Raw genomic sequence first — 15,782 nt, 5'->3', positions numbered from 1 at the left:
GAAGTCTTAGGTAGGATGGATAATGTTATGGGCTTGTGTGGCACCTTTTTTTTTTTTTTTTTTTTTTTTTTTTTATTGGTAGCAGAGGGGCTGCAGGGGTGGTTCCTGTGAGAAGCTGCTGGAAGCTTCCCTGGCTCCAAGTCGGACTTGCCTCTGGCCAAGGTCGAACCCATCAGCAATGGTGGTAGCGCCTCTGGGAAAACAGATTTAAGAAGAGGAACCTGCAGCAGAGGAAAGGAGTGGAATGTGAGAGGAACACCTCTGCAGATACCGAGGTCAGTGAGGAAGATGGTGAATATAGAGGGGTAGGAGGTGCACCAGAGGAGGGAATGGCCCTGCAGCCCATAGTGAGATGGCAGGCTGTTCCCCCCCAGCCCATGGAGGAGAGCAGGGGAGCAGACGCTCCTGAAGATGGCCGTGATTCCATGGGAAAGTCCATGCTGGAGCAGTTTGTGACAGAAGATCAGCCCGCAGAAAGGACACACACTAGGGAAGTTCCAGAAAAACTGAAGCCCACAGAAGGGATACATGCCAGGGAAGTTTGTGAGGAACTGCAGCCCGCAGAAAGGACTCACGCTGGAGAAGTTCATGAAGGACTGTCCCCTGTGGGAGGGACCGCAAGGTGGAGCAGGGGACTAGTGAGGAGTCGTCCTCCCCCTGAGGAGGAAGGAGTGGCAGAGACAAGGTGTGTCGAGCTGACCCCAACCCCTATTCCCTGGTGCCGCTGTGGGGAGGAGGGAGAGAAAACCGGGAGTGGGGTTCAGCTGGGAAAGAGGGAGAGGTGGGTGGAAGGTGTTCTAAGGTTTGGTTTTACTTCCTAATATCCCGTTTTGTTTTGATTTCACTTGTAGTATATTAAATCGATTTTGTTTCTCCCCCAAGTTGAGCCAGTCTTTTGCCCATGACCATAAGTGGTGAGTGATCCCTCCCAGTCCTTGTCTCAAGCCACAAGCCTGCCTTTATATTTTGTCCTCATCCCACCGTGCCCAGGGCGTGGTGGAGAGTGAGCAAGAGGCTGTGTGGTGCTTTGTTACTGGCTGGGCTTAAACCATGACAGATAATTTGCTGAGGATGGAGTGCAGAGCTCTGGCTAGAAAGATAACAGTAGCAATGAGTATGTAAGCAGGGGAATGCTTAAAGAAAACAGAATGGAAGAATGGGCAGGAAAATATGCTTGCAGTGAGAAACTCCATGAGCTCAATCTGTTTAATTTCTTGAAGAGAATGTTAAATGTTGACTTTGTCACCAACCTAAAGAACTAATATGGAACAATCACAATATATATACAGAATAACGTATATTACAAAGAATTTATTTGCTGGTAGTTGTAGCTAGGCAAATTTGGAAACGCCATCTAGTTGTGTGGGGTTTTCGGGGGGGTCTGTTTGTTTGGGGTTTTTTTATTTAAAGAAGAAAAAGAAGTTCATCCCATAAAAAACTAGAAGATATTGTGAGATGGATAGCATCACAGAAAGAGTAATTAATTTGTAACATTCTCTGGCCTTTTTTGTACTGAATGTTAAACACTGGACCACTTCAAATAGGTTTTGTAATCAATTAGTTCAATTAAAATAATGTGACTGTAAGGGTGGTGCAATGTCAAAAGTAATTGGTTGTGATCCAGATTAAAAGAATTAACCTACTGAAGTGGCAGATTTGTAGGTAAGGAAACAATTATTCCAATCTTCTTTCATGACAAACAGTAGAGACAGATGAACTCCTTTACTGGAGTGAAATGTTCAAAACAATAACAACCGGTGTGTGAAACACTAGCAAATACAAGACAGGTCAGAAGTTAAGCTGTCTGCATCAGGGGGGCTGAAAGTATTTTAGGCTGAATACAAATGTAGAAAACTGTGTATTAAACTCATGGAATTGGTAGCATTTGAGAGCCTAAGTATGCAGAATTGAACAAAGATAGACAAGTTGAGAACAAAAGAGGCATTAGCAGCTGAGGAGATGGAGAGAGAAGTTTCTAAAAAAAACCCAAAAAACAACAAGAAACCCAACTGTGGCTGGTTAAAAAGATGCAACTGTGAACAGAAAAATTCTTGCTGCTCTTTGTTTTATTCTGCTCTGAGGAAAAAAAATAAAGAAAGAGGACTGCCTGAAACAGCAGTTTTTCCTCCTCACAAAAATATAAAAAATCCCAAACATTGGCTAACTGCTTGAGACACATGACTATTTTTTAGCTATCATTTCTTAAGAATTGTCTTTTCTTAAGGATTATCTTTCTTTAGATGTATTTTGAATTATATCATATTGTAATATGTATTATTACAGTGCATCAGGTAATAACTGTTTTAAATAATTCTTTGTGAAAGCAAAAACAAATAAAAAATAAGCTATACAGTAGAATAAATAATGGTTTATAGATTACTGTGTAGAGCAGTATTTAAGTAGCTGAATTTGAAAAGGTTAAATAATTTTTAATCTGGTGAAATTTTGACACTTATGAAGTACAAAACTCTACATATCATTGATGGCAAGAAAACATTAATGCTGAGTTAGCTGCTGCTCTATTTTTATCTTACAGTAATTAGCAGTTAAAAAGAGACAAGGAATAAGTATTAGAATGTATAGCTGGGTTTCATAATAATATAGAAAGTTACACAGAAAGTCTAGAAATATCTTAAACTCATATATGTAACTTTATTTAGGGTTAGAAATGCAACCATATCCAATGGAGCTCCATATTATGGGGAATCTTGCATCTAACTTAAAACCTTGGCAGTTGCAGTTCTACCCTTTAAAATGCCTGAACCACAAAAAAAGGATCTGAGCACTTACTAACTTTGTAAGGGGGAATGTTAAGAGTGTAATGTATGAGTTACCTTATACATAAAAATTCTTCAGTACAGATGGGTTAGTATTCCCACAGCTTTTCTATAACTTTCTGAAGAGATCTGTTTCAGTTGTAAATCTTTATTTAGTATTGTGCATTATCTATACCTAATTTGTTAAGGATAGGATATTTTTTCATTCTTGGTGTTGTTCACTTCATCTAACTTCCCAAAGATTAGCTGGAATTCTGGGAGGTTCATGCAAATATGTACTGATAAAATGTTTCACTGAGATAGAATAATATACCATTCAATTATCATGGCAGATTGATATATTTGGACCTTCATAAGTATAAACAAAGTGGATTCATAAACCAGTTTCTGAAGTTTGTGTTTCTCTAGGTGGGAAAACCAGATGTGCATTATGATCTTTGTGATCAGTTCGAACAAATACAACAATTTAGTATTTAAGATTTTGGTGCATAGCCATGAAGTGAAAAAAAACCCTGCAAACCTGATATTTTAAGAAAATTATCAGACAACAATATTGATAAATCTACTCTTTGAAGGACAGGGCAAACATACAAGTTGCCATTTATTTCATTTACCAAATATTCAGCTAAGGTTGGGAAAAGTTTTTGTGTATTTTGGTCATGCTCATAGGTGTTATCCTGTGTGTTAGAAATATCAAAACCTTTTTCGAATACGTTAAAAGTAGCTAGTGTTCAGCATAAAGCACAGTGTGGTTCTTGAACTTGAAAGTTGGCTCTTTCCTTCACTACAGTGATCCTCTTGGAGAGGTATCAAAACAAGTTATGATTTCCTAGGAGACTTTTTCCATTAGGAAGAGGATGCCTAATCTTTTTTTTTAAAAAAAAAGTCTCAGCTGATTAGTATTATGTTCATACAATTTTTATAGCATCCTGTTTAAATTGTATAGTATGCTTCCCCACCCTCCCCGCCTTCATAACTGCAGGCACTCTGAGAAGGTTACCAGGTAAGCACAAACAGCTGCAGCCTTAATAATGTACAGCTTAATGAGTCTGACAAAGCACTGTGATTGGGTTCACATGAAATATATCCTACCTAACACTAGTATTCTGCCATATAAACTTTAAAAATGTAAGTTTTCAACCTATAGTGAATTGTTACTTGGTTACTGAGTTTAGGTATTAAGCTGTACTTTTTAAGTCTTTCTTAATATAAATGTGGTTGTTAGTCTTTGAGGTGAGCAATGTGGGTTGTTGTTTTTTATGGCCTAAATGATTAGATTTACTTGTAAATGCAAAATAAGATTTCTCTTACAAATGGAATTCTATTTCAGAAAAGACTGAGTTAGGGGATATGCATGTAAACAGGCTTTTAGAAGGTGGTAGAATAGATACAAGCAGGAAGTGAAAGAGAAAGAAAAACTTATTTTATAATTTAATTAGAGCTGGTCAAAATTTTTTTCGTGATGGGGAAAAAAAATGATTCAAAACTTACTGCAGCATTCTATAAAGCCTCCTGGGAAGCCTGTCTGACTTTCTTTGCATTTACTTATCAACTGTCATATAGGCTATCTACCACCTGCCTAGGAGATGGGCACACATTAATAAAAAAATAATTTGGTTGGTCAAAATATAATTTTAAAATGTTTTCATTTAAATTTTGATTTTTTGGACTTTGCATTATAGCTCAGAAAAAAATAAAAAATGTTTGAAAATATCAGCTTGCTTCCTTTATGGAGGTAGAATTTTCATTCCCTTTAAGATTTAATTTTAATTAAAAATTTAATAAGAAATTTTAGTGATGACAGGAGATAATTTTTTTAGCTCTCTATGGGTTACAGCTTTATGCCTAAAGATGCACATATCTGCAGAAGTTTGTGGGGTTTTTTTGACCAGTCCAGAACAGATGAGAAGATCTGCATATTCCTGTTGAGTGTTCTCAGTGGGTTTTTAATTTCGTTGTCTCTTTTGTTCAAGTTGAATCTAAAATCATTTGAAGTGAAAAGATGGTAGAACTATGGTCTGCATTAAAGAACCCCACTGTTTTTTTTTAATATATTTATAGACAGAAAAACTGCTAATTAATTTTATAGTAAAAATTTGATGGAAGACACTTGCCTTACCTTAAGATCAGCTAATATTAAAAGTAATGGTACTAAAATAAATGTTTAGATCATTTTCAGTGTAACTTTGTAGTGGGATATGTTGAACATGGTTCTACCCAGTGTGTGTGTTGGGGGTTTGTGTGTTGGGGGAGTATGTGGTGGGGGGACATGGGGTGGTAGTAGTGGCAGTTACAAAGTATCACAATCGTAATTAATTTTTATAACCCCTAACAACACTACAGCAGGACCTGATGTCAATGCTACTATTGCTGCTGCAACTATTTCATCAACTTGGTTTGTTACATTATTTTAAACCTGATTGCAGGAGTGTGTAAAATATGTTAATATTCGCGGAAAAACCCATAAAATATGTAGTTCTTTATACTTTTGACTATGTGGTTAGCTGTGGAGGATGGAAATGGAAACATATGAAATTTCACTTGCCTTACTGTAAGAAGAGGTGGAAATCTAAAGTACTCCTCTGCTCTTGAGTTCTATACTTGCATGCAACAATCAATTATATAAAATTCATGCAGACGTCAAAGCATTCTCTTATACTTTTATGTTCTGGTTTCAGAGTCCTGCTCTTTCACTTTTACTTCCTTTTTAACTTCAGTCCCTTGAAGAAATAGAATATTTTTCTGATGTTCAAAGTGGACTTCTTTTACCTGAAAGATAAAAGTCCCAAATGCTAGTTTTATTGTTTCACCACATTGTAAAATGACAGCAGATTCCTTCTTTAAGTAAAGAAAGTCCACAGTCTTCTAAATGGCTGTGTAAAAAAAAAATAAAAAAAAATTGCCACTCCTACAACAAGCTCCTGGCTTTTCCATAATCCAACTTTAAGTAATAACAAACATCCAACTTCATCAATATCATGAAGTCAGAAAATTCTTAGTCTAGTTATGTAAGCAACTTAACTTGAAGAACAATGTTAAACTTGCCCAAATAGTAACCTTTACATTTCAAAACAAAGAAAATGTGCCTTCTGCACGTTAAAAAGCAACTTATGTAATTAGTTATTAATTTTATTTTGTTTTTTTACTTCCACTAGTGTCATACTGTATATTTATACAGAATCTTTACTTGAATTGAAAATCTGAAATCATGTTTGTTTTGCAGTATGTCATATTCCATAAACCACTCTCTGAGTTAGAAGATCTATTTATTTTCTGATGGGACAAAGATATCTTCCCATGGTTTTGCTTGGCTCAGTTTGCTGTCTTTAATGTTTACTTACATTTTAGTTTTAACCTGGAGAATTCAAAATTAACTACTAAAATGCTACTAGCATGGTTCCTGCTGTAGGGCCAAACTTTCAGCAAGGTACCAGTATGCAGTAGTATGTATTGCTGTGCCCATCTCCATCATATTTCCAGGTATCAGCCCATACTGTTAATTAGGGACTATATAAATTTTGCATCAGCACATCTCCTAGGTAGTTTTCAATGACAGAAACCTCAGCCAGAATGTAGACCTGACTTCCTGATGTTGCAAATTGGACATGCAGTGTTGAGAAACATAGTAGCTACTGTTGATATTGTGGGTTTCAGCTCCTCTTGAAGTGGGATTTTAATATAGGTATAAACTGGGTAAATACATATGTAATTAAAAAGCCTTTAGAGCTACCTTCTCAACTGTTCTATAGCTTTGAATTAGATCCTTCAGTGCACTAGTTAGGGTGAGAAAGAAAGGTGGCTTGTGTGTTATGTTCTTTCATTAAGAAGCTTCAAAATTGTTCTAGCTACAGCAATAGCAATTCCCAGAAGTCATTAATTTGGTCGAGAACTCTGTTTTATCACTTTGTCTATTCCCTGACCAAATCCGAAATTGTCCTAGGAATAGCACAGTGCCTCTGTGGTCAATGTGCACTGATCCAGCTGTATGGTCTGCTGCAAATGGGGGCATAACCATAACTCTACTTCTTCCCCATCCCTTTCGCTGATTTTTTCCTGGAGGAAACAAGACTTAACAATCCTTGTAGGTATGTTCTTCAAAGGGACATATTTCTACATGTCCTTGAGAAGGCATACAGATGATTTTTTGTTTGTATTTACAAATACCTTCTTGCTGGTCTGCAGAGAAGATAAGGGACCTATAAGTGCTAACAGTTACTTCAAATCTAGATGCTATAGGGGTGCTCCTGCACTTGAAGTGAAGAGACCTAAGGTCAGAAGGATGGGAGGATTTGTCATGGAGGCCAAGATATATACAGTAACTTTGTCTGTAATCTTCACTGATTTATTTCTGTCTTCCTTAAACTCTTTCCAGTGATGTCACAAAAAATCATGAATCTATTTTGAGGACAATTCTTAGAATTGATGCAGGAATACTGGAATGACAAAATGAAAACCATAGTTTGTTTGTTTTGATTTGTTTTTTTTAACTGATATTGGTCATCGTGCTATTAAGAGATCTTTGGATGTAAGAAGGCAGTGCATGTGTGTTAGAATAGAAATGGAGAAACAGACTTATGAAGGAAGACTGAGTAAGAAACTGGAAAGATAGTCTGGTCATGTTAACTACTCCGGAATAGTGTTGAAGGACAATATATTTGAAATAATTCATTTAAACATGATCTCATTTGTCACAAGACTTTTTGTCTTGGTTTCAGCTGGGATAGAGTTAATTGTCTTCCTAGTAGCTGGTACAGTGCTGTGTTTTGAGTTCAGTATGTGAAGATTGTTTGTAACACACTGATATTTTCAGTTGTTGCTCAGTAGTGTTTAGACTATAGTCAAGGATTTTTCAGCTTCTCATGCCCAGCCAGCGAGAAAGCTGGAGGGGCACAAGAAGTTGGCATAGGACACAGCCAGGGCACCTGACCCAAACTGGCCAACGGTGTATTCCATACCATGGGACATCCCATCTAGTTTTAGGAACTGGGGAGTGGGGGAGGGGAATTGCCGCTCGGGGACTGACTGGGTGTCAGTCGGCGGGTGGTGAGCAATTGCCCTGCGCATCATTTGTACATTCCAATCCTTTTATTACTACTGCTGTCATTTCATTAGTGTTATCATTATTATTATTAGTTTCTTCTTTGCTGTTCTATTAAACCGTTCTTATCTCAACCCACGATACCCCATCCCAGTGGGTGGCAGGAGAGTGAGTGAGCAGCTGCGTGGTGCTTAGTTGCTGGCTCGGTTAAACCACGACACTTTTTGTTTTAAAAAGAGAATTTGTTAACAATGTTTTGACTATGATGTCTACTTAAGGAGCATTTTGTAGAAGGGGAATAGTCTCTTTTGGAATATTCTTAAAAGCATCTTTTTGTCAAAATTTTGTAACATTTTATTTTCCTCATTTTGAACATTGTTAAGTGAATTCCTTTTTGTTTATATTCTGTTTGTAAATGTACATCTTTTTAAGGATAGTTTGATGTTTTAATTTCTAAAATCATCATGAAGACTAGATCTTCCTAGAATGTTTCTTTAAAAGCTTAAAAATCCCTGGAGAAAACAAAATTGGCTTGCTTATATATGTTACTAATTGTAATTCTGAATGTGGAAAGTATTTTCCATTCTGTCTCACATCCCCAGAAGTAGCTATTACAGTCTTTGCTTAAATTGCCAAACATGAGGTATTCAGCAGGACATTCAGATAATGAACTTGGAAAGTCAAAGGTATACAGAAGCTGACAGCTGTAAGCTTAAATATAGATTTAAGTAGTTAAATGTGAACTTATGATTTTCTTTCGAAACACTCAATTTGAAAATTGGCCATCCTGTCAATATAATATGAACAAAATGGCCCCCAGTGAAAATCCTCTATTTATTTATTTATTTATTTATTTTAAAAACAAAATAACAGAAACCCCAGGGTTTGCAGAAATAAGTAGACACAAAATAAACAAAATGCTGCTAAGAAAGCCTTTGACCTTCACTTTTCAAAAATATATTTTTCATTGTTCAAAGCAAGAGTTAATGAGAACTTAATGGAGTTTTTGACTCCAGCCTAAATTGTTTCTGTATAGCTAATATAGAGAATTTATTTCAGGTGAAGAGCAACATAATAGTTTTTAGTGAAGTTTTATGGATTAGGATTGCACACAATGAAATCTCTCTCTAACAAGATTTTCATGAGTTCACATATTTTGTGCAAGCAAAACTATGTAGCATAGAACATATGATTCATGAAAGAACTTCTGTTATCTGAAGCAATTTTTCTATAATAAAGTAGTAAACCACAGAACATTTTCTTAATTATCATAACCATCATATATACTTGAGTCTTAAATGTTGCCTTTCTAGCTTCAGTATGTACTTCCCAGTAAATAATTTTGACCTACCCAAAACCTCTGAGACTAATACAGAAAGAATGCTGAAGGTGAGAAAGACTAATTACAGAATAATACAATATTTGTTGACAAGGTGTGGTTGTGTGTTACACAATAAAATAAGAATAACTGACCGTGCTATGATTCTGCTGTAAAGTTTGGGCTGTATTGGGTAGAAGTCTGAAAACCTTATTTAAATTCCAAACATGAACCAGTGATATTCTGCTATTAAAATCCATCAGCTTCCACCTTATGATCTTAAGGTATTTACTGATAAATTAGAAGTAGCATATATGAACAACTAATTTTCTTCTACATTAACATATGTACATTTTTATAATTGGTCCAAAGGAATCTACTGAGTTTTGGCAAACATGTTTAAAACCACCAGCTCATTCATCACATAGTTAAAAATCCATATGCATTAAAAAAATCTTTCAGAATGAATGAATGCATTGAGCCAAACACTTCTTAAAAGGCAAATGATGCCCCATGTACAGATTGAGGTGGAGGTAGTGGGAGAAGGGGGAGCATATTCTGAGTTTTTCCTTCCTTCATAAATCTACATAACAGTGAGGTTATGAGAAAGGTAAGCTTCTCTGCAGGACAGAACACTACCTATAGGCAATTTCCATAAAATTCAAATACTCCATAAAATATAACTACAATACTCTCTAACTTACAATAAGTCATATAATGTCTGCTAGTACAAATGCATATGAGATTATGAATTGTCTGGAACTGAGCAACTGCAGAAAGTCCAGCACATGTAAGAAAGGTGTCATTTACAAGTATAAAATAAAATGGTTGCCAGACAAACCAATATTATCTACTCTAGCTGACAGATAAGTGAGTAAGGAAATGGAAAGTTCTTTTCAATTTTAGGATAAGCACATGACAAAATTCAATGAATAAAAAAGTTTGATTGTTATTGACTATGTTCTTTAAAGATTCCGTAATACATCTGCAGCAAAAGGAACCCAGGTTTGTAGTGTCACCAACAAATATATCCACACTAAACAAAGAAGGGTTAAAAGTTACTGAGAAACTGTACTTGAAACAACATTTAATTTGCTGATTTTTCCACTGACACTGTTTCAATGCTGTCTGAATTTTCCATAGCAGGAACACCAATCAACTTCATTAAATAGCTCTGACTTACTCAATAAACTAATACTAATGACATTGTTTCTATAACTGCACTCAGCACACATTTTCCAATAATAACTTGGAAGACTGAGACCTTCTATTACCCCAAGTTTCCCTGAATTATCATTTACTGTGTAACTGGTTCAGTTAAAGGGGACAGAACTTGACATGCACTGAAGCACTAGTTCTTATTAACAAGAAAAGTCTTCCTTTGGGGAAGCTTTTCTCTCTAGAGTAGCATATTAATATATACAGTGTTAATACTAAAAATCATAGTCAGTGTTTCACTGGATTGTAAAAGAGGTTTCGTTCATGGTCTTCCCACAGAACAGTATGAAAGAAGGAAATGATGATACTGTATATGCTAGGAAAAGACAGACCTGTCTGTTCTGTCCTGAAGGGTTTGGTGTGTTAAGTGAGGACGACAAAGGAAGAGCTCAGTAATGCTGAATTTGGAAGTGTACGGTAAAGCAAAGGGCTCTATATAGGTTATTTAAGTCCGTAATTTCAAATCTTATTCAAATAATCTTATCTAATTTATCAAATTATGTTAAACAGTCAAAACCTAAATGATTATACAGTAAGGAAAATTATCTTGTTACCTACTATTAACAATACAACTAAGCAGATGTTACTTTCTAGATAAAAGGAAAAGAACCTTGCTTCTTGATGGGGAAAAAAAAGAATCTGTATTAAGGGATTCATGCACTTTCTGTGCATGGTAACTTGACAGCTTTTTTGTTGATAGTGAGTAGAATATGGGTCGTGACCTCTCTTCAATACTGAGCCAAAGGACGTGTGGAAATAAATTTTCCTATTCAGGCTGTGGAATGGTTAGACATCTACTACGTGAAGAGTGCTCCCACTGAGGGGATACTTTGTCAAATTTATGGGAAAAAACCCTGCATAGTATGTAGTAGTCCAGCTTTCTATCTCTTCTGCATTCTACTTACACTTTTTCCTTCCTGTCTTCCTTCTTCTAGGCACACTAAGCATTCACAGCAAGTATTTGTTCCCTTTCAGGACTTCTCTGACAACCTGTCAGTCCAGGTCCCCTGGAATATGTATTAGAAGTATCTTAGGATGATAAATAAATAATAACAGAAATGGTATGAAACAAGTTGTCCATTGGGGGGGGGGTGGAAGGGGACTAGAAGATGAAGTATATCATGTAACAGTAGCGGTCAGCCAACAATTTGGGAATTCAGTGTTATATATGTAATCATATGGTAACCCATATGGTTTATATTATGTCTATATATATAGCTTTCTATGTGATAATCCATGTCTTGTGTGATCATAGACTGAAACTCAAAGTTTTACCCCTGAGATAGTTTAAGGATAAGTTAGCACAGAGTAGAAATTAAGATTGCATATTGCTGGAGTTTTCATTTTTTATCAGTGACATGTTTAATTAGTAATATAATATATGTTCACTTTCTAAGTTTTAATGCAATACATAGCCTCAATTTGCCACCTTAACTGTTTTCATATTTTACAACAAATCTCACTCCCTCCAGAAATCAAAACATTTCTGAAAGACTGCCAAATATTTCTCCAGTGTTTCTGTCTTATTGAGCTTTTATGGCAATGCTGTAATAATGAAACACTGAAAAAAACCCACTGTAGAACTTTTATCAAACAGCTGCTGTTCTTTACAAAACATTCCATCAAGTGTCATAAAAGTGGACTTACAAAATTCTGAATTTTATTAAGACGTCTTCTTGATGCACGGAAAAATGGTGGGTCCTGCATGTGGATCACAAAACCCCCATGCAACGCTACAGGCTTGGGGAAGAGTGGCTGGAAAGTTGCCTGGCAGAAAAGGACCTGGGGATCAACAGCTGGATGAATACGAGCCAGCAATGTGCCCCAATGGCCAAGAAAGCCAATAGCATCCTGGCTTGTATCAGAAATAGTGTGGCCAGCAGACAAGGCAAGTGATTGTTCCCCTGTACTCAGCATTGGTGAGGCTGCACTTTGAGTACTGTGTTCAGTTTTGGGCCCCTCACTACAGGAAAGACACTGAGCTGCTGGAGTGTGTCCAGAGAAGGGCAACCAGGTTGGTGAGGAGCCTGGAGCACAAGTCTTATGAGGAGTGGCTGAGGGAACTGGGGTTGTTCAGTCTGGAGAAAAGGAGGCTGACAGGAGACCTTATTCCTCTCTACTACTACCTGTAAAGGGGGATTTAGCGAGGTGGGTGTTGGGTCTTTTCTTCCAAGTAACAAGTGATAGGACAAGAGGAAATGGCCTCAAGTTGTGCCAGGGGAAGTTTAGGTTGGATATCAGGAAAAATTTCTTCACTGAAAGGATTGACAAGCATTGGAACAGGTTACCCAGAGAAGCGGTTGAGTCACCATCCCTGGAGGTATTTAAAAGACCTGTATATGTGGTGCTTAGTGACATAGTTTAGTGGTGGACTTGGCAGCATTAGGTTGACGGTTGGACTCGATGCTCTTAAAGGTCTTTTCCAAGCTAAATGATTCTATGATTCTATGAAATGTGTTTATTCAAAAAGAGGGGTTTTAGTTTTTCAGGAAATTAAATTTCATACAAATTCTAGGGACTTACAAATTCCATTTGTGATTTACTGAAATCAGAACAGAGACATAGTTCTTGTCATTGTAGGCATCCTTCTGAATATAAGTATAATCACTGGACTGATATTTCTAGACAGAAATATAATTGATTTTGCTGAGTCAGCTTTGATTCTAACACTGAATAAGGCTTTCTCCTTTTTATTCCTATTGTTTAATGGCTCTTATTTCAATATTCATGGAACATCAGTTGTGTGACAGGATTAATAGCTCTTTGGTTATGTCCTCCATCACCATCTTCCATGAGCAAAATGGACTAATAACCAATTTTGAAAATATTACCAAACAGGAAACTGCACCACAACTCATCTAAGTAACTTCCAAATATAGTCAAATTCTTTTGACAAAGTGTTGCATCCGAAAGTTAGAGTGACTCAGGTTCATGGATTTCCTTTGTCAGAATTAAGGTGAAACGACACCAGGGGAGTTCAAACAACAATCAACATTTATTCAACCTAGCTACCTGTCATGGTTTAACCCCAGCCAGCAACTAAGCACCACACAGCTGCTCACTCACTCCCCCCAACCAGTGGGATGGGAGAGAAAATCAGGAAAAGAAGTAAAACTCGTGGGTTGAGATAAGAATGGTTTAATAGAACAGAAAAGAAGAAACTAATAATGATAATGATAACACTAATAAAATGACAGAGTAGTAATAAAAGGATTAGAATGTACAAATGATGCGCAGGGCAATTGCTCACCACCTGCTGATCGACACCCAGCTAGTCCCCAAGCGGCGATTACCTGCCCCCACTTCCCAGTTCCTATACTAGATGGGATGTCCCATGGTATGGAATAACCCCATTGGCTACTTTGGGTCAGCTGCCCTGGCTGTGTCCCCTCCCAACTTCTTGTGCCCCTCCAGCTTTGTTGCTGGCTGGGCTTGAGAAGCTGAAAAATCCTTGACTTTAGTTTAAACACTACTGAGCAACAACTGAAAACATCAGTGTGTTATCAACATTCTTCTCATACTGAACTCAAAACACAGCACTGTACCAGCTACTAGGAAGACAATTAACTCTATCCCAGCTGAAACCAGGACACTACCCTTGCCCAAGTGCAAGTGAACTTATCAATATGAACCTTACAACATGTCATTAAGCTGCTGTTTGAAAAGAGAAGGGAGGTATAGAAGAAAGAAATGGAAAAAGGAACATGAACTATATCAGAAGAAGAGCCCTCTGGTTGAGTCATGAGGTTCAGAGCAGACCCCCTTGCTTTCTGAACTCCTCAAAGAGGAGCCCAGGGGCAGCTAGATCCACTCCTAGTCTCAGACTTGGTCAACAGTTTATGTTTAAAAGGATGACGTGTAGTCACTGTGGAAAAGAGAGAAGGAAAAGGGGGAGGGGGGAAAGAAAGAAAGAAAGAGAAAGAAAGAAAGAAAGAAAGAAAGAAAGAAAGAAAGAAAGAAAGCAGGCAAGAAAGAAAGAAAGAAAGCAGGCAAGAAAGAAAGAAAGAAAGAAAAAAAGAAGGCAAGAAAGAAAGAAGGAAAGAAAGAAAGAAAGAGAAGAAAAGAGTTTCACCAGTCCTGGGCCCAGCATTGGTCCAGCCAGTGAAAAGATCCAGTTCCGGAGGGCGCACACTGAGAACTCATTCTCTCTTCTTTTATAGTGTGTTGGTGGTCTTGACATGTGCAGTTTATATTCCTGGGGTTCTCTGGAATTGGTTGGTGAGCTTTGCGGGGGTTCATTGGGGAATTGCTTCTCTTTCCCTGTTGGCGTGACTGCTTAAGATAGAAGCACAGTCCCATCTTCTGGGGCCTCCTCCTCCAGGCGCATACGCTGTGCTCCTCCTCCTGGTCACTTAAGATAAGGAATTGGGGCTTTGGAGAAGCGCGGTCCGACCCTCCATGGGGCCCTCTCCTCTGGCCACATTGTCCTGTTCACAAAATTCCAGCATGTTTACAGAGGTCATTTTGTCCACCAAAGTTCTTTAATGAATGTTTGAGACATTGACTATAATTTGTCAGACCGTCACACAATGTCAGAATGCAGTTGTCCTGGTTTCAGCTGGGATGGTTAATTTTCGTCTTAGTAACTGATATAGTGTTATGTTTTGGATTGAGTATGAGTATAATATTGATAACACACTGATGTTTTCAGTTGTTGCTAAGTAGTGTTCAGACTAAGTCAAGGATTTTTCAGCTTCTCATGCCCAGCCAGCAAGAAGGCTGGAGGGGCACAAGAAGTTGGGAGGGGACACAGCCAGGGCAGCTGACCCCAACTGCCCAAAGGGGTATTCCATACCATGTGACGTCATGCCCAGTGTATAAACTGGGGGGATCTGGCCAGGGAAGGGGGATTGCTGCTTGGGAGCTAAGTGGACATTGGTTGGTGAGTGGTAAGCAATTGCATTGTGCATCACTTGTTTTATATATTCCAAATCTTTTATTATTACAATTGTCATATTATTATTGTCATATTATTATTATTATTAATTATTATTATTATAATATTCCTTTCCATCCTATTGACCTGTCTTTACTTCAACCCACAAGTTTTATTTTTTTCAGTTCTCTCCCCCATCCCACTGGGTGGGGGGTAGTGAACGAATGGCTGCATGGTGCATGGTGCCAGCTGGGCTTAAACCACAGCAACAGTTCACCTTCATTTTTCCTAAAATACATACAAAATTTCTTTGGAAATTTATTTCCTTAAAACACTTTTTTCTATTTTGTTCCAAAATGTGTGGCTTTCATCAAGCTCAAATTATAAAGAGTAAGAGAAGAGGTTGACAAAGCTGTTCATAGCATAGTAGTGTTTTTAAAATTTAATGTAAAGATACTTAGTATGCCATGGGTCTTCACCATAAAATATTTTAAAATTGCTCAGGAGGAAGGCATGGGTAAGCAAATCCTTTATTCTAGAATAAATATAGTTGTA

This window comes from Accipiter gentilis, chromosome Z (assembly GCF_929443795.1).
Source record: "Accipiter gentilis chromosome Z, bAccGen1.1, whole genome shotgun sequence".
NCBI lineage: Eukaryota > Metazoa > Chordata > Aves > Accipitriformes > Accipitridae > Astur > Astur gentilis.
The sequence above is the reverse complement of the archived record's forward strand: the minus strand, read 5'-3'. Positions refer to the sequence as shown.